Here is an 18,671-nt window from a genome sequence, read left to right as displayed (position 1 = left end):
GTTGGTAGAATTCATTTTCTTATAACTGTAGAACTCTTGGTGGCTTCTTTAAAGCTAACAGCAAAGCGAGAATGACTTCTCAGAGTCACATAAGAATAAATGTAACTCTCTACCCATCAATATCTATATGGATACAGATACAGATACATAAAATAATATAATGAAGGGAGTGGCATGCCATTACCGTCGCCACATAACATAGCTTAATCAAGGAAGTGACACCCCACCCATGACTTTTGCCATATTTTATCTGCTAGAAGAAAGTTATAGGTCCTTCTACACCAAAGAGGAAAGGACTGACCAGGACATTGTAACTGGGGGCAAACATCACAGGAGCTATCTTAAGATTCAGCTGCTATAGTAGATTTCATCTGAAAGACACAGGACTGATAGTGGTACCTGGCTTGTGGGGTTGTTTATACAGTTGAAGAGCTTAGAACACTGCCTGAAACACTGAAATGGCTTGATCATCATTATTATCTTCATCTGCCACTATCATTACTAAGAAGGTCTGGCCATATTTATCGAGCTTAGAGGTCATTCAGTACCTTCAAGGTGATTTGGGATATTGTTATGAAGAGCAACCTGTCTCCTGTGTGTCCAGGGATTTCTCCATGTATCACACTGAGTCCACATTCCCTCTGATGTCTTGGAATCTTTGAGCTGGATCTGATGGCTCAATGCCATCTCATTTTCTACATGGAAATGTCCCTGTTAGAGATGGGTTATGTCAACTTTGGCCTATAATCTCTGAGCTTCCAAATTCCAAATGCTAAGTTGCTATGATTCAACAAATTCATCTCACAACCTTTCACTGCATGCCTACAGCATGCCAAGTCCTATACTTTCTCCCTCTCAGCTGGCTTGCTCCAGTCCCGATCCCCAGAAATTGTTCTCTCATTGGCCTGTTTTAATTTGGAGTCACCTTTTTCTCTATTTAAAATTGAGTCCATATTTTAAAAGCAATATCTACAACTTTGAAGAGCTGGAGAAATAGTGCACCTCACTGACCCTCCCTGTACTACACAGAAGCACATATAACTAAGCTTTCCCCTCTCTCTTTATTTCTACCCCCTTTTCCTGTCATTGAGACTCAAAATCAATCCCTGCCTCTTCCATCTTAGAACCAATTCTACAAACACCTCTGGTACTTTAGTTGACTGACTTTTCTTTCTTTCATTTGTTTTTGTTTTTGGTCTCTGATTGCCTAGAAATCCTTTCTGAAAGATTTCACTCAAAGTTTTAAGTGATGGTTACTATATCGTTAGTAACCACAACAACTAATACTGACTACATTCCAGAATCTGTTCTAAGATCTTCCTGTCTATTAACTCTTCAAACCCTCATTGTAGAAATCAGGAAACTAAAGCACAGAGAACTTGAATAACTTGCCAAAGGTCACACAGCTAGAATGCCCAAGTTGTTTAATCCCAAAGCCTACACTTTTAACCATTATGCTATCTGCTTCTCTGCATAGACCATGGGGAAAAAATAAAAAATATAAACCTGTGGAAATGGAATTTCATTTCCAGAAATAAACTTTGGATCCAAACAATAGGGTATGGGGTGAGGTAACAGGAAAATAAGGAGAGATAGAGGCAAAAATTCAACTCTGCAATAACACCCCACAGCTCTAGATATTGCTTTAAAGAAAATCAGCCCAACTGAAATAAAATAGAGGAAAAGGCAATCCTGAATTCAAATGAAAGCAGGCACAACGGGAGAAGGCAAAAATACAGGGGTAAAGTATCTGAGTATGGATTCCAGCAGACTTGGTTTGAATCTTGGCTTGAGACTTAATATCCAGTTGAATGCTGGGGAATGAGAAGGTCAGCCCCAATCTTGGTTGATGAAATGAATGTTTATTCCTTAAAGCAAGCGAGTAATCATAGATGTACTCCTACCCGTTCACGAACACATTCACTCCTATATATTATAGAAAGTGATATTTTATTTTTATTCCTTTATACTACTCAAGGCAACAAAATCAGGATATATGACTGGTAACTAATATTTGACCATTAAATATTATGACATTAGTACTCAACATTAGACATTTCACTCTATTCCTATTTTTTTAAAAGAATTAAGGCTTTTCATCTTTTAATTTGCAATATCTAATGGGGACATCCATTCCATTTAGTCAGTAAAGAGTGACTTATGTTTATGAGGATAATAATTTGCTAAGCGCTGACATTATGGCAGCTCTGCGCTGAGCCCCGCATGTAGGATGAGTTATCAAAATCAGACCCAGCCTTTACCTTCTAGTGCTTACTATCTAATGAATACTGAACTTCATGAGAGTACTAAGAATCAACCACGGTTTACTTCAAGGGTGGCAATTTCATATGGTTCAACCTAATAATAGGCTTATGTAGTAAATGACAAAGAATGTTCAAACTACTGCACAACTGCACTCATCTCACACGCTGGCAAAGTGATGCTCAAAATCCTCCTAGCCAGGCTTCAGCAGTATGTGAACTGAGAACTTCTAGATGTTCAAGCTGGATTTAGAAAAGGCAGAGGAATCAAAAATCAAATTGCCAACATCCGCTGGATCATTGAAAAAGCAAGAGAGTCCCAGTAAAACATCTATTTCTGCTTTATTGACTATGCCAAAACCTTTGACTCTGTGGATCACAGTAAACTGTGGAAAATTCTGAAAGAGATGGGAATACCAGACCACCTGACCTGCCTCCTGAGAAATCTGTATGCAGGTCAAGAAGCAACAGTTAGAACTAGACATGGAACAACAGACTGGTTCCAAATCGAGAAAGGAGTACGTCAAGGCTGTATATTGTCACCCTGCTTATTTAACTTATATGCAGAGTACATCATGAGAAATGCCAGGTTAGATAAAGCACAAGCTGAAATCAAGAGTGCTGGGAGAAATATCAATAACCTCAGACATGCAGATGATACCACCCTTATGGCAGAAAGTGAAGAAGAACTAAAGAGCCTCTTGATGGAAGTGAAAGAGGAGAGTGGAAAAGGTGGCTTAAAACTTAACATTCAGAAAACTAAGATCATGGCATCTGGTGCCGTCACCTCATGGCAAATAGATGGGGAAACAATGGAAACAGTGACAGACTTTATTTTGGGGGGCACCAAAATCACTACAGATGGTGACTACAGCCATGAAATTAAAAAACGCTTTCTCCTTGGAAGAAAAGTTATGACCAACCTATACAGCATATTCGGAGAAGGAAATGGCAACCCACTCCAGTGTTCTTGCCTGGAGAATCCCAGGGATGGGGGAGCCTTGTGGGCTGCCATCTATGGGGTCGAACAGAGTCAGACACGACTGAAGTGACTTAGCAGCAGCAGCAACAGACAGCATATTAAAAAGCAGAGACACTACCTTGTCAACAAAGGCCCATCTAGTCAAAGCTATGGTTTACCCAGCAGTCATGTATGGACCTAAGAGTTGGACTATAAAGAAAGCTGAGTACTGAAGAATTGATACTTATGAACTGTGGTGTTGGAGAAGACTCTTGAGAGTCCCTTGGACTGCAGGAGATCCAGCCAGTCCATCCTAAAGAAAATAAGTCCTGAATATTCATCAGAAGGACTGATTCTGAACCTGAAACTCCAATACTTTGGCCACCTAATGCAAAGAACTGACTCATTGGAAAATTCCCTGATGCAGGGAAATATTGAAGGCGGGAGGAGAAGTGGATGACAGATGATGAGATGGTTGGATGGCATTACCAACTCAATAGACATGAGTTTGAGTAAGCTCCAGGAGTTGGTGATGGACAGGGAGGAGTGGAGTGCTGCAGTCCATGGGGTTGCAAAGAGTCGGGCACATCTGAGCGACTGAACTGAACTGAACTGTAGGGAATGATTACACAAACGGAAGTACAATTATAATCTGAGATAAGAGTCCCTTGAGAAATATACAGGGTTCTATGCAAACTGTGGTGTTGGAGAAGACTCTTGAGAGTCCCTTGGACTGCAAGGAGATCCAACCGGTCCATCCTAAAGGAGATCAGTCCTGGGTGTTCATTGGAAGGACTGATGCTGAAGCTGAAACTCCAATACTTTGGCCACCTCATGCCAAGAGTTGACTCAGTGGAAAAGACCCTGATGCTAGGGGGCATTGGGAGCAGGAGGAGAAGGGGAAGACAGAGGATGAGATGGCTGGATGGGATTACGGACTCCATGGGCATGAGTTTGAGTAAACTTCGGGAGTTGGTGATGGACAGGGAGGCCTGGCATGCTGCGATTCATGGGGTCACAAAGAGTTGGACATGACTAAGCAACTGAACTGAACTGATGCAAACAAAAAAAAAAAAAACAGAAAATTGAATATAAATTCTTTCAGGATCCGTTGGGGAAATGCTACTTCTCCAGCCCTATGTAGCTTCTCAAGTAGACAGGATTCTGTTAATGAAACAGCCCTGCCCTCTGCCCTCCTCCTCCACTGGTGAGTTAGGGTGAGTTAGTTGAGCCCACTGTTTCCTTCTCCTTCCTCTTAGGAGGCAGCCACCACAGAAACATCTGCTTGGCTTGTTCTTCCATTCTTAAGTTTCCCTTTGCCTTTTTGGCAAAATATGCATAAGGCAAAATTTACTGTTTTGACCATTGTTAAGTTGAAATGGACCATTTTGACCATTTCAATGACCAATTCAATGGCATTAGTACCTTCACATTCTCATGCAACCATCATCATCATCTGCCCCCAGAAACTTCTTCATCTTCCCAAACTGAAACTCTGTCTCCATTAAATAGCTCCCCATTCTTCCCTCTCCCTCAGACCCTGGCAACCACCATTCCACTTCCTGTCTTTAAGAGTTTGACCATTTTCGATGCCTCATATAAGTGAAATCACATGGTATCTGTCTTTTTGTGACTAGCTATTTTCCATAGCATAATATCCTCAAAGTTGATCCATGTTGTACCAAGTGTCAGAATTTCCTTTCATTGTAAGGCTTGAAAACATGCCATTGTGTGTGTCTGTGTGTGTGTGTATATATATATATATATATACAATCACATTTTCATTATCCATTCAGCCATCGATAGATACTCAGGTTGCCTTTCCCTTTTGGCTAGTGCAGATAATGCTGCTCTAAATGTGGGTATGCAAATATCTGTCTGAATTCCTGCTTTCGATTTTTGAGGGGTAGACTGGCAATTCTATTTTTAATTTTCTGAGGAACTATTCTGTTCTTTTATACAGTGGCTACACCATTTTACATGACCACCATCAAAGCACAAGCATTTCAATTTTCACACAAACTCACCAACTCTTGATTTCTCTTTTTGATAACAGTCATTCTAATAGATATGAAGTGTTATCCCATTGCGGTTTTGATTTGCATTTCCTTATTAGTGATGTTCAGCATCTTTTTACGTGCTTATTGACCAGCTGTATGTCTTCTCTGGAGAAATGTCTATTCAATCCTTTACCCATTTTTTTAATCATGTTATCTGTTTGTTGTTGAGTTGTAGGAATTCTTTATATATTCTGGATATTAACTCCTTATCAGATACGTGATTTGCAAATAATTTCTGCACTCCATGGATTGTTTTTAACTCTGTTGCTAGTGTCCTTTGATGCAAAAAAGTTTTTTGTTTTTGTTTTTGCTTTAGATATATTTATTCATTTGGCTCTATCAGGTCTCTCTACCCTACATATGGGATCTTAGTCCCCAGAGTAGGAATCAGAACATACATCCCCTGCATTGCAAGGCAGATTCTTAACCAGTGGGTCACCAGAGGAGTCCCCAAGAGTGTTTGATTTTGATGTAGTTCAGCTTATCTATGTTTTACTTGTTACTTGTGCTTTTGGCTAATATTATGCTTTAAGTTTTACAGAGGCAGGCCTACCACTGGGATCCTGTGAGGTCAAGGGCTACCTTTGAACTTGGTTAATTCTGCATTTAATATCAAGAATCTCACTCAACCACAGAAATAGGCTATATTTTACAACATTAGCTTTTCCAGCTTAACAAAAGTGGTATTTTTATCTTCATCAGAATTAATCTTGCCCTTTTCTTAACTTATCTGGTACTAATTTATTCCCTTCTCACAATACCAAAATGATGCTTGGGAGAAGGTAATTGGAAGATGACATCTGAAGGGTGCAGAGAAGTCAACTAACTGAGCAGAGAAAAGAATGGAGGGAAAAGAATATACAAATGCCCCGAAGTAGCAGAAATATGATGTCATTCAGCTAATGAAAAAAAAGCATAAGAGGGGCTGGAAAAAGTCAAGAAAAGAAAGCAAAGAGAACAGAATGAGATGAAGCTCTGGCCAGGAGTATAGCCAGTCCATCAGTAGGATCTTGTAGGGTATCATGTCTCCCCTTGACCAGAAAGAACTAAGCCTGTTTTCTGGGATTCCTGGAGCCTTTTATTCTTTACCTATCCTCCTTTCTAAGTACGAATAATGGAATCATCACATTTCCCCCTGAAGTTGAGGATTCTTATTGAATAATTTAGATAAGCACATCATTTTTCTGCCACCAAAGCCTTAGGTCAGAAATGCTTTAACTGGGTAAGAAAACTCCCTATGTCAAAAATGGGGGAGGGAAGAATCATAAAAAAGGCAAAGCAAATAAAACTAACAACACGCTTTCTTGGAGGGGAAATCTCTTCCCACTCTCGAAGGCATCAAAATTCTCGTCTCTCTAAAATTGTCCAAAAAAAATTAAAAGAAGGACTCCCCAAGATGCATTTGGCCCTTGGAAATAAAACCACTTTCTCCTAGTTCTTGGAAAGGGGCGAGAGAGGGGGAAGACATTAATAACAACAATACTGCTCTCTGAGCGCCTCAATCAACCCACAGAACCAGGACCACACAGAGCTGCTTCACCTCACTGAATGCTCATCCCTTCCCTAGGAGGGCGGGTACCACCAGGAGCCCTATTTGCATATGAGGACACCAAGGCATTAAAGAGGTAAAATGAATTCCCAACAGTCACCATACCAGGGCACAGCAGAAAGATTAAAAGCCAGGTTTGTCTGATGCCAGAATTCAAGTTTCTAATAATTCGGACAACAGCCTTATTTGCATAAATTCCATTCCAGAGAATAGACTAGGCAGCTTTGGCTGACTTAGAAAAAAGGCTCTTCCCTAAATATGAGACGTTCATGTTGATTTGTCCTTTTACCCAGCGACCTCCAAGCCCTGATGGCACATCTCAAGGCGAAGCACCAAGTTCTGCTGAGTGACTGGATTACAGAGGGAGAAAGGAAGGTGGACAAACCTCTAAGAAGGTGGATCTGGAGGGACAAGAGAGGGTGAGGGAGAGAAGGAAGGGAAGAGGTGCTGTCCCCGTCCCCAGAGAGTGTCTGTTCTATTTGAAGCTAATTAGCCCGAATTCCCTTTTTCATCCAGACATTTGCTTTTCCCACCCCAAAATCCAAAAGCAGAGTTAAAGAAAGAGATTTAAAAATAAGAGTAACTCTATCTCACTGATTCATTCTTTCACATAATTTTATGCAGTAGCTGCTCTGAGGCAGGCACTATTCTAGATATTTAAGGTAGATCAGCAGACCAGACAAAGATTCCTTTCCATGTGAAGTCCTACTAAAAGGAAAACAGACAATAACCAATAAACAAAATAAAAGAGTGAGCACAAAGTGTCTAAACCAAATCTTTCCTCTGTGTGTGTGTGTGTGTGTGTGTGTGTGTGTTCAGTCGTGTTTGATACTCTGTGACTCCATGAACTATAGCCCGTCAGGCTCCTCTGTCCACAGAATTACCCAGGCAAGAATACTGGAATGGGTTGCCATTTCCTACTCCAGGGGATTTCCTAACCCAGGAATCAAACCTGCATCTCTTGCATCCCCTGACTTAGCAAGTGGATTCTTTACCACTGCGCCATCTAAGTTCAGTTCAGTTCAGTGGCTCAGTCGTGTCCAACTCTTTGCGACCCCATGAATCGCAGCATGCCAGGCCTCCCTGTCCATCACCAACTCCCGGAGACCACCCAAACCCATGTCCATCGAGTCGGTGATGCCATCCAGCCATCTCATCCTCTGTCGTCCCCTTCTCCTCCTGCCCCCAATCCTTCCCAGCATCAGGGTCTTTTCCAATGAGTCAGCTCTTCGCATGAGGTGGCCAGAGTATTGGAGTTTCAGCTTCAGCATCAGTCCTTCCAATGAACACCCAGACACCTAAGAAGCCCCTTCTAGTATTCCAAATCTGGCCATCTGAATAGGAAGCCTGCTTTGTGACAGATTTGGTTTTAGATGTTAATGTCACTTCACTTATGTCATTTCTGTGATGTGGACACTGTTATAATCCCCATTTTATAGATGGGTAAGCAGAAGGAAGCTTCTCTGGTGGGTCAAACAGTCAAGAATCCTCCTGCAATTCGGAAGACCCTAGTTTGATCCCTAGGTCAGGAAGATCCCCTGGAGAAGGGAATGGCTAGCCACTCCAATATTCTTGCCTGGAGACTCCCATGGACACAGAAGCCTGGCAGGTTACAGTTCATGGGGGCACAAAGAATCAGACACAGCTGAACAACTAACACTTTCGAGCAGAAGCTTAAAAATGCATCTGCCTCACAACCCACATCTACTCGGTAGCAGATTCTGTTTGAACCCACGGAGCGTGATTCCAAAATCTGTGCTGTAAGCTCTAGGTAGGCCACCTCCTGGTATTAGGTTTCAAGTTATCAACAACAGAAATGGACTCTATTTAAGTTAAATAGGAGAGGGATTATCAGAAGAGTATCTAACTGCTCACTTGATAAAGAAGAAATAGAAAATTAGACTTTGAAAATGGGGAAGAATCAGGGAAAGTAGATAGCCACAATTACAGCAAACATCTCACCCCGGGAAAAGTTCAATAAGAGTGTCTCTACCTCCCCCATGCCCATGTCTTTGTGTGGGCAGCTCTAGATACAAGGTCCTAGGAAGGAGCATGTTAATGGCTGAACTTGGGTTTAGGGCTCACACTGTAACCTCCAGGGGTCACAGACAGCAAGTAACTGGTTTGTTAGCTTCTACGGCAGAAGCAGGGGCCAGGCACATTTCCAAGACAGCCTGCAGCCGGTTTCCAGGAAGGGGGACACACTGCCTTCACAATTTTCTGTCGCATTGGTATATCGGCTGCCCTGTTATTTGCTTAATATTTCTCTTGAAGTAGACTCTACATTTTAATTTATTTTAAAAGGAAACTATATTACTGTTGAAAACATGGGTTCAATGTGCCAACCATACTTCACTGCCTAGTAGTCACTAAAATAAACATAAAACTCTGAAAGTTTTTGAACCTAACCCAGGAACCAACCAAGAGCACCCTGCGCTGCAGGAGACCCTGCTCTAATATAAGTGATCGCTTTCCCGTTCCCCATGGGGATGGTGATGCCCAGAGAGACTACAGGAAGCTTGACATTGATCACTAGGATTCAGAGTCAAGGACTTCTGGGAAATCTACCCGTGCAGTATCTCTTCTTCCTTATTCAGTCATCAGTCGAGTCCCAGAGCTTCTTTGTTTTTTGGTAATGCAGGCATAGCCACTCCTTGGGTTGTGGACGCAAATGCCCTTTCCCCAAATGCTCTGTAGGCTTAACATCTATTTCCTTTTAAGAAAGTGAAAGTGAAGTCGCTCAGTCGGGTCTAACTCTTTGAGACCCCATGGACTGTAGCCTACCAGGATCATCTGTCCTTTTAAGAAGCAGAGTTCAAAGCCTCTGACACCCTCTCTATTTCCTCTACCCCAGACTAACAGACTGACAGAATCACCAAATAAACAGACAAACAAACAAATCTAAGACTTACCCCCACCCCACCCCCCGCAAAAAGGGAGGGGGGAACCGGGAGATAGAGACAATGTGGTCCAGGAAATATATCCCTTTGCTTGCAGTGAAAGTGATGAGCAAATTTATTTACACAACTTATATCCACCCAGGACTACTCTCACATGGCAAAGATATAAATGCTGCAGAAAATCTACTTTCTCTCTGCACAGAAAGTCCTGTAAACAGATTTGCTATGAATGCAAAGCAGGACACCCAGCTGGAAGGACAAAGGGCTTTGGAGGAAGCTGAGGAGGAGATGCTACACATCCCTGCCCGCCACTCTCCCCATCCTCGTCCCCTCTCATCCCCTCCTCCCCTTCTCCACTTTTCTGTATCTATCTCTGTCTCAATCTCTCTCCTCCTCTTCCTTTTCTTCCTTCCTGCCACCCCGAGAGGAGGTGGATGAGCAGGCAGCCAAACCTTCACAGCCTGGAGAATCCTGGCTGGAGCTCCAGAGGTGCTGTGTTGGAACAGAAAAGCCACTGCTCTGGTTCCCCTGCACTAAGGGAGCTGTTCCTGGCACCCCTGATTTTCCACCTGAGCAGTGGGCAGGCCACGGAACATCATCGCAGAGCGTTCAGTCATAAATCCTCCTGCTTAATACAGTCGGCTGAACTAGGTAATCAATTAATTAATAAGTGGCGCTGCTTAGACTAATACATATGCCGACACAGCAAGAAGCCTCTGGAAGAGCATGAGGGAAACGCAGAAAGCGAAGAGGCCTCCTCTGCAAAAGGAGAGTATTTACTCTGAGCGCGGCAGAAGTTCAGTAAACATCTGCTTATTCAGAATATGAGCAACCAGGGAGCTCGAAACAAGCAGAAAGTTTCCTTGGAATTTTAAAATAACCATTGATGCTCTTAGCCACAAGATGCTCAGACCATATCAGATCTTGAAGTGCTCTCTGAATCACAAGATTTCTTTGCCCCTATGGAGTTTTTAGAATAAAGTGGGTTCCAACTTTCTGAAAATTAGCTCTTAAGGGTATTGCTCTGGAGCAGCTCTCAGTTAATGTGGCTATTCTGTCCACCAAATAATCCACTTGTCAATTGTGGAGCATGAAGGGAGTGGGGAGAAAAGGTGGGAGAAACGGGCTGTAAACCATCGCATTGGGTTCATGCTAGAAAAGCTGTGTTACAGTTTACACCCTGAACCTGGAGTTTAGAAAAGTGAGTGGGGCCCCTGGTTCTTCATTAACCACAGGTGCATTCGGGCAAGCTTCTGGGAGACTCCCAGCTGGCTCAGTGGTAAAGAACCCGACTACCAATGCAGGAGACCTAAGAGATGCGGGTTTGATCCCTGGGTTGGGAAAATCCCCTGGAGGAGGACATGGCAACCCACTCCAGTATTCTTGCCTGAAGAATCCCATGGACAGAGAGTCCATCGTGTTGCAAAGAGTCAGATATGACTGAAGAGACTCAGCACACACATGCACTGAGATCCTTAGCTTCCCAATCTGAATAATGGGAGAATGTCATTTTCACAAAGTGGCTGTGAGGATGAAATAAAAAAGGTTGTGTGTTATTATATTATTATATAACATATTACATATGTTACTATGTTATGTATCAGATATCATCAGATATTATATATATAATATATATCAGATAACATAGAGTATTCAAATGCAAGGAATAATTACCTTCATTTATAACAACACACAGTCAGGTTAGTTATTTCCTCATTCTCTGTCTCCTCTCTACTTCCCTCCCCTCCCTCCTTCCCCCCCCTCCCTCCTAGGGAGCATAATAATATTCGTGATAACTGTTACTCATGGAAATTACATCTCTCCACTAGATCTTACAGAATAAATTTCACCAACAGCCATTAAAATATTTCAGACAATATGCCTCCTATAAAACTGTTATTAATCACTATTTTATTTCAAGTCTAAGTGGGGAAAGAAGCTAGACTTTAACATTTTGTGAGATAGTTTTGTAGCAAGGTGGATTTCATTAGACTTAGTTCACTCCTTTCAAACTAGCAACAAATGAAGAAAGGAAAGAAAAGTCAGATATCTATGAAATATCCAGCAATTAAGCTGAGACCAAGATCTCTACTGTGCTTATAAAGATTATAATAAGTTAAAAAGAGAATGTCCTGCCCACAAACTCTGTATCTACTCAAATGACAAGTTTACCTTCTGCTTAGTCTCAAGGAATGGAAATGTTTTGAAATTTTTTCCTCTTATTCCTTTAGGAGGAATAAGAGGAAATTTATCCTCTTAGTCCTTTTGTAATGGGCATCTGATATCAATAGTATGATACAAGATAGACAGGTACAGAGATGGATTTCTTTCAAATAGATTCTTTCTCCTGTTCATAAGGGGTCACAGACAAAGGGACCTCAGAAGAAAAATGTGCAAATATGGCTGATCTAGAAGGAACCTAAAAATAATCTTACCTTACTTTCTCAATTTTTAAAAGTGGTGGGTGTGTGTGCTCAGTCGTGTCCAACTCTTTGTGACCCTTTGGACTATAGCCCACCAGGCTTCTCTGTCCATGGGGTTTTCTGGGCAAGAATACTGGAGTGGGTTGCCATTTCCTGCTCCAGGGAATCTTCCGCACCCAGGGATCGAACCTGCATCTCCTGTGTCTCCTGCATTGGAGGCAGATTCTTTACCGCTGAGCTACTGGGGAAGCCTTAAAAGGTAAACCACATAAAAAAACTTATTTGCCCTCAGTCACAAAGCCAATTCTGCAACTGTTTATAATAATAGCAAACATTCATTTGTTGTTGCTCAGTCGCTAAGTTGCATCAGACTCTTTGTGACCACATGGACTGTAGCCCACCAGGCTCCTCTGTCCATGGAATTTCTCCAGGCAAGGATACTAGAGTGGGTTGCCATTTCCTTCTCCAGGGGATCTTCCCAACCCAGGGATTGAATCTGAGTCTTCTGCATTAACAGGTAGATTCTTTACCGCTGAGCCACCGGGGAAGCCAAACATTCATTAGGCCCCTACAATATACCAGGTTTTGCATTAAGCTGTCTATGTGTGATATCTCATTACATCTTCCCAGAACAATCAGAATGCCAGTCTTACTGATAAGGAAACTGAAGCTCAGGCAAGTGAAGTAGCTGGTAAGGTGCAGAGACAGGACTGGGATCTGCAAAGTACACTGAGCTACAAGGAACCCAAGACTCTTGGTTTCCAATCTAGTACAAACTCTCTCTAGATTTTAATCTGAATTTTTTATTTTAAAAGTTTCATTCATTCCAGTGGTAATTGGAAAATTCCTTCTTTTTAATGAACACGTGGAAAAATAATTACCTCCCCGAATTGCGCATTCCCTTTCTTCTAGTGCAGTCTACCGCAAGCACGGAAGACTGGCTCAGCTGGGGCCGGGCTGCGCCATAAATAAATCATGTCCAGGTTGAGCCAGGATGGCTGTTGCTGTATATATAATAGAAACAGCAGTGTCAAAAAGCAACCACACTCTCTTCCATGAACACAGGTTTCTGAATTGCCCTTGATAGGTCATGAGCAGAGCATTTCAAAAAGGGATGTGTTAACTACCGACACAAGTGCTTTGAGAGGCTGCCTTTCCACTTCCTGCCACTTTGATTTCTTCCAATTCCATCTCGTTTTGCCTTGACTACCATAAGGAAGGAAGCCAAGAGCAACTCCTAGGGCAGCTGGTCTGGTTGCAGGGTGACTCTCCTGACCTCTTAATGTGAGCAGAAAAGAACTATGAGTTAATGAGGTACATGGTCTCAGAGGTTGAGAGATGTGGGTTCAAATCTTGGCTCTAGCATTTCCCGGTCATGTGGCCCTAGGCAACTTTCTTAGCTTCAAGTTTTTCAACTATGGAATCAGGATACTAATGCTCTCCTCCAGAGACTGCAGTGAGGGTTAAATAAGTGTGTTAATAAGTGTGTTTGTTCATTATTCATTACATATGAGACGCCCCATTAAGCACTGAACATGCATGTATTACATTTGGCCCTATATATCTGTAAGGACTGCATTTGCAGATTCAACCAACTGATGGATCAAAAATAGTTTAATCTCAGAAAGTTCCAAAGAGTAAAACTTGAATTTGCTGCAACTCTTTATATAGCGTATGTATTGTATTTATAGCTGTTTATATAGCATTTATATTGTATTACATACTGTAAGTTATCTAGAGGTGATTGAAAGTATAATCAGAGTGTATGTATAGGTAATATGCAAATATAACACCATTTTATATAACGCACTTGAGCATCCGTGGATTTTAACATCCAACCCTCCTGCCCCCAAGGGTTACCAAGGAAAGACTACTCATATAATGCTTACAAAGAAACAGGAAGTTAATAATAACCCCATATCACAGATGTGGAAACTGAGGCATAGAGAGGTTATATAAGCAGTCCACTGTCTCACAGCAGGCTTTGCACCAGGCAGTCTGGCTCCAGGCTAAAATCCCTTAGCGAACACAATTAGTAGTGAGCTTGACACAGAGAAATTGGTTAACAGATTTTGGTTATCGAACACAATTAGTAGTGAGCTTGACACAGAGAAATTGGTTAACAGATCTTGGTTATCTTTCGCCATTGAACTGCCTCCTGATTGCTAACCTCTTCAGAGAAGACAATCCTCAGTGTCTTGAGGGAAGAACAAGAGAATTACAAATACTGACCCTGAGGTTTGTGCTAGATTATTACACTCTTCTAAATCTTCATGGTAATACTGTATGTTAAATGGTGGTTCAGACAGTAAAGAATCTGCTTGCAATGCAGGAGACCTAGATTCAATCTCTGAGTTGGGGAAATCCCCTGGAGAAGGGAATGGCTACCCACTCCAGTATTCTTGCCTGGAGAATTCCATGGACAGAGGAGCCTGGTGGGCTCCAGTCCATGGGGTTGCAAAAAGTCAGACACGGCTGAACGACTAACACTTTCACTATCCCCGCTGGAGCTCTACAAGGTCAAGGGATTCTCCCAAAGCACAGAGGGCACCAGGACAGACGTCTACATCTTCTAGCTCTGAAGCCCATGGCACACGGACAAGTGGGCAAGCCCTTATAAGTCACACTGTCGAAATGAGCCAGATCCTTTCCATCTCCCCAACTCCATCCTGGTCTCCTAAGACAGGGCTTCTCAAACTTTACTACGCACACGGATCACCCGGAGATTTTGTTAAATGCAGATTCTGATTCAGCATGTCTGGGACGGGAACTGAGATCCTGCATGCCTAACAAGCACCCGGGGGACACCATAGCTGCTGGTGTGTGGACATGTGGACAACACTTTGAACAGCAAGGAAGTGAGAGTCCTTCAGTTCCCTCATGGTTTCTCTCTCTGCCTTCTGAGACTCAAGCAGCCTCTAAGGCTGTAGCATTGAGACTGTGGATTATTTCCACTTTTTTATCTCTATGGAAAGAGATTTTCCAAACCAAACCTGCCTCCCACCAATTCCAGCCTCACCAGCAACAACATTATCAAACACATACACACACATACACACTCCATCTCTCTCTCTCTCTCTCTCTCAGCCTCCTTTAAATTTTTATGTCTTTCTAGCATGCGATTATTATGCACATTTCACATTGGATCATTCCAATGTCAAATGAAAAACTCAAATTCTTATTAGGCATCTTTAACTCCAAAAGGAGAACTCTACTGTTAGGTGAAATGCATCAGCACCAGCAATTTACAGGTAAATAATGACTTAAGTAAAGATAATGAGCCTGATGGTATTTGGTTATACATAAATCACGTGCAAAATAGTCTCTTTCCCACTCTCAAATTTAAACCCAGGAGCAGTATTTCAGGGGTTCTCTATAAAGGGGCCCTCTCTAGCTAGCTCCTGATTTCACGGCTATGACCCTTCCTGTCCAGTCAAGAGCCACTTTGCCCAGCCGTGGTTGGCTGTCCCTGACCCTTTTGTCTTAAGAATTACTCATAGCAAACTCTGAAGCTGTGTGGGGCAAAGAAATACTACCAATTCAACCCCAGAGTCTCAACTCACAACCATCCCTTTAACAGGTCTTGTCCAGACAGCCTCGTAAAACTGTAGAATATGACTCCTCTTTCTTTTATACTGGAAGTGTCAGGAGCCTCTCTGGCCATTTATTTGACAGAGAGGTTGCTAAATGTTATGGCAAATGACCACATCAATCCAGATAACAGCTGAGCACCGGTGTCTGTTGAAAACCCTGAGACCTCACCAACCTGCAAGGAAAAGTTTTCCTGACCTCTGTGCTATGGTCCACACGAACACAAACAGGAAGCTCAGGTGGTGTGGTGGATTCTGACCTGGAGGTGAGAGGTGTCTTCTCTTAGCCCTGACTGTGCTGCTAACTTGTGGGACCTTGGGGAAATCAATCCATCTCTCTGGGGAAGTTTTCACTAGAAGGAAAAATAGTAACAACAGCCCCCAACGTGTGCACACAGACTTTAGAGGCAAGTGCCTCCTTTCATAACTGGGAGATGCCAATGAATTCCTTCACTCCTCTATCAGCTGACTGTGGCTACAATACTGCTTTCTGTTGTGCAACAAACACAATTCCCAGTGGCGTGCAACAATAAGAATGTATACAACTCCTGCATCTGCAGTTGAGCTGATGTAGGCGCAGCTGGGCTGGCTGCTTTCATCTGGGCTTGGCTGGGGTAACTGGCTCTGTTCCACGTGTGTGTCGTCCCCCTCTGCTCCAGCAGAATAGCCAAGGTAGATGCTTCTCCTGGTTACGGCAGAGACACAAGAGAGCAGGCAGGAAGGGAAGAGGTCTCTCACGGCTCAGGCTGGGACCTGACATGCAGTAACTCTCACCCTATTCCATGGGCCGAAGCAGTCCATGTGGCCGAACACAGGGTTCAGGGGAAGTGAAATGGACTCCATTCTTTTGGAGCAAGGAGCTAGAGTCACATGGGGCAGGCCATGCCTAGAGGGAGGAGCCACCTATCCACCTCAATAGGAAGCTGGGACCTCCACTGGACCAGTGTTCTCACTGGTCCCCCACCTGGAATGACCCTCCACCAGCTTCTCTAAACTCTATGCACTCTACAAGTCCCGGCCAACAGTCCACCTCCTTTCCCAGGAAATCTTTCCCACTCCCCAGGGTGCACCATGTGAGCTGTTCCAATCCCCTGGATGGAGGCCTGTGGTTTCCTAACTGCCTCCTAGAAGCACGTATGGAATGTGTCTCTTCCAGGGCCCCCGCCGCTGGAGCTCACTCAACAGGTGCTGGCTGGTGGACTGGATGGCTGTGAAGGGGAGGTGATGCTGGTACTCAACTTTCCTCCCAGGAAGGGGAGGCTGTGTTGATTGCCTTTGATGTATCTGCCAGACCTGAAATCCCTGCGGAGCTGAATGCTGTGATTCTGAGGTCATCGAATCTGAAGCAACCTGTGGTCACCAGTAGAGGGCGCCGTACTTTGTCATCTTGGCCCCACAGCCCCACTACCTGTCTACCGTTTCTCCCAACACCCTCTCCAGGATGTGCAAAGAAACTCCACTCTGCTGAGAGCCCAGAACCAGCCTATGGAGGCTGAGAAGCAGATCACAGCATCACAAGATCCCATCTTGAATCTCTCATGCAGCCACAATACCCAAAACTTCCTCACCGAAGAGCTCGTCCCTCTACAAAATCCACCTGTGCACAGACAACCATGGTTGCAGACTCACACCCTGGACCTTAATTTAGTTTATCCAAATCCACCGCCAACGACACATATAATATTTCAAAAGTGAGAAAATTAGGAAGGAGAGAAAACAAAGGTAAGAAGCAAGATGAAACCAAGAGTGTGCAACACTTGAAATTAATTACGCATGTGCATGCATGCTAAGTCGCTTCAGTCATGTCCAGCTCTTTGCAACCCCATGGACTGTAGCCCATCAGGCTGTTCTGTCCATGGGATTCTCCAGGCAAGAATACTGGGGTGGGGAGCCGTGCCCTTCTCCAGGGGGTCTTTCCAACCAGGGAATCTTCCCAACCCAGGGACGGAACCCATGTTTCTTGTATCTCCTGAATTGGCAGGCAGGTTCTTTACCACTAGCACCACCTGGGAAGCTAGAAATTAATTGCATTCCATCCCTAATAAGATCCAGCTTTGGGATGCCTCTGACAGCTCAGTTGGTAAAGAATCCACCTGCAATGCAGGAGACCCCAGTTCGATTCCTGGGTTGGGAAGATCCACTGGAGAAGGGATAGGCTACCCACTTCAATATTCTTGGATTTCCTTTGTGCCTCAGCTGGTAAAGAATCCATCTGCAATGTGTGAGACCTGGGTTTTGATCCCTGGGTTGGGAAGATCCCCTGGGGAGTGGAAAGGCTACCCACTCCAGTATTCTGGCCTGGAGAATTCCATGAATTCTTCATGGGGTATAGTCCATGGGGTCGCAGAGTCAGACACGACTGAGCGACTTTCACTTTGCGGTGCTAGCAGGAGTGGAAAACAAACAAGTGAATGAGCTCAGTCGGGATTCCGCTACAGAGTCCCGTGCCTGAGCCTCCTTCCTCCCACTCTGGATCTTCCTCCTCAGCCTCCTGGATTATCAAGGTCTTGCTCAACTCTGGCCCCAGGATCAGGCCTCCTGGGTCTTCAAATAAATAGAGTCTGATCCCCACAGTTTCCTCCAGGGCCATTCTCCTCTCGCAAAGTCCTGTTCTGCCACTTCTTTCAAAGTCAGAGGCAGCCCAGCCCCCTGCACAGCAGGCCTTAGGTATATCCTGTCCTCCTCTCCCAGTTAAGTGCCTGGGGACCATTTTGCACACACCTCTCTGCAGCCCTGGCAGCAGATGCAGGAAACCTGTGAATGGAATTCATTAGATCTGTAACCGGTCGGCGCTCGCCCTCCCCAGTGCTCCTGCATCCACGGAGCATCTGTGGGGTCTGGCGGAGAAAAGAGAGACAGAGAGTCCAGCAGCTCCTGATGTCCCGCGGTGGCTCCGTGGCCACCTGGAGCACATCAAAGTGAGCTCC

This window comes from Dama dama, chromosome 10, assembly GCF_033118175.1.
Source record: "Dama dama isolate Ldn47 chromosome 10, ASM3311817v1, whole genome shotgun sequence".
Classification (NCBI taxonomy): Eukaryota; Metazoa; Chordata; class Mammalia; order Artiodactyla; family Cervidae; genus Dama; species Dama dama.
Note: the sequence above shows the minus strand (reverse complement) of the source record.